Raw genomic sequence first — 1,895 nt, 5'->3', positions numbered from 1 at the left:
GCCCAAGTTCATCTACATGAGCAAACTTAGTGCCGGTTTTTCAGCAGCTGTGTAGCAGCACTGGTTCTCAAAAACAGGCTCAACATTTGCTGTCCTAGGCCCTGCCTAGGAGAATTCCCAGATGTCTGGTAAGGCTCAGGTTGTTAGGAAAGAGAATACCATGCTAAGACAGATCAGTGCTCCAGTATCCCATCACAAAGAAAAAATCCATTACCTTGAATAGATAAAGCAAAAACGTAACAGAATATGGAAAATCTGCGGGTTTGAGTTCACTCTGCGTCTGTAATTGAAGAACCAAGCGCAGCAGAGAGACGCTTTAATTAATAATAATGCCCTTCACAATCTTTTAATGTACTTATCCTGACAACAGCCCTGGGAAGCAGGGTAGGACTCCAATTGGGAACTGAGGTACAGAGAGGCTATGGGACTTGCCCAAGGTCACACAGGAAGTCCATGGTGGAGCAAGCAATTGAACCTGGGTCTCCCACATCCTGGGCCAGGGCCCTAGCCACTGGACCATCCTTCCTCCCAGTAATTTACCTCATTTAAACAACACTATCAAACTAACATTATCCTAGGACAACAACTAGCATGGCAGCTAAGCTCTCAAAAGAAAAAAAACCAAGCTCATAGCTATCTCCTACACCATCTCTAATGTATCCTTTGGATGTTATAAATGTAAGTGAATGCCCTTTAGCATTAGTCCTGCTCCTGATGTATTTCGAACAGTAATTGCACGGATCTTTGAGGCTTGAGGTGTTGAAGTTTTGATGACTGCTATTTTAAATTGGGCTGGGACTCTTAAAAAGCACAACTGAAGACTTAACGTAAATTTTACAGAGAGCAAAAAAGACACTTCAGAATCAACTTGAAAAGTCAATATTCCCTTACCAGAATAGCTGGCAACTGAAATTGCCTGGCATTGAGCAGACAGATGAATGGGCATTGGAAAAACTCTGGTCATTAAAAATCCTGTATCCAGAATCATTGCAGTCACTAGCCTCCCAAAGGCTGCCAAATCCCAGGGGGACCAGGTTGACAGCACGGAACAACAAGCCTGGTGCAAGCTGTTAGTGGCCCTGTCCCGAGAAAACCAGTCAGCCACTGAGTGCAGAAATAGATTACAGCTGACCAGTTACCCGAGAGCCTTTGAAAAGTATTTTAAAAAATATCTACTGGCCAGCTTCAGTACACGTCACGTTTTCTCAAAGGCAAAAGCTTCCCATCCCTGGTGGCTCATTCCGAGCCCCACGGTGAAAACCTAGCCTCACTGAAGTCAATGTCAAAACTCATATTGACTCCAATGGGGCCAGGATTCCCCCCTGGTGGTTTAACTAAGAGTAATGAGGGGATGCTAAAAACAGCAGGTGAGGCCTGAATATCAAGGGAAATGTGACCTGACAGGAAGAGTTTTTTAAATTATGGAACGCTTCACGAATGTGCGTGTCCTCCTTGTGCAGGGGCCATGCTAATCTTCTCTGTATCGTTCCAATTTTAGTATCTGTGCTGCTTGTCAGGCATAGTACTAAGACTATAAGCTCTTCTGGCAGGGACTGTGTCTGACAGGTGTTTGTACGATACCTAGCACAACGCAGCCCTGGCTCTAGGCACTTCCACAAGACAAACAAACAGCAGGCTGAGGATTACTCTCCCAAGAGAATCCCTTGAATTGTTTAAGCCTAAAATGGTCCAATCACTGGATGATGTCCCCCAGAGAACAGTCCTGCTCTCACCCCAGTGAAAGTAGGAGTTAAACTGCCTGGTCTCTTCTCCTGTGTGGAGCACTCGGAGCTCTAGGGCTGAAAAGCCCTAATAAATAATAATAATATCACCAATACCAAACTCTTGTATTTTCCATTTCTAAAAAAAAAGAACAAAAAAATAAACCACATTAT

At 44.2% G+C, this 1,895-nt stretch overlaps 1 non-coding gene across 1 annotated transcript; it reads right to left on the bottom strand.

The window, feature by feature from the left end:
* Positions 1–1,415: 1,415 nt before the first annotated feature.
* Positions 1,416–1,526, bottom strand: LOC114019888. The gene has a single exon (XR_003564853.2). It is a non-coding gene; the product is annotated as a U6 spliceosomal RNA (small nuclear RNA).
* Positions 1,527–1,895: the final 369 nt, after the last annotated feature.

The sequence above is a fragment of the Chelonia mydas genome, chromosome 8, assembly GCF_015237465.2.
Source record: "Chelonia mydas isolate rCheMyd1 chromosome 8, rCheMyd1.pri.v2, whole genome shotgun sequence".
Classification (NCBI taxonomy): Eukaryota; Metazoa; Chordata; order Testudines; family Cheloniidae; genus Chelonia; species Chelonia mydas.
Note: the sequence above shows the minus strand (reverse complement) of the source record. Positions and strands in the feature narration are given on the sequence as shown.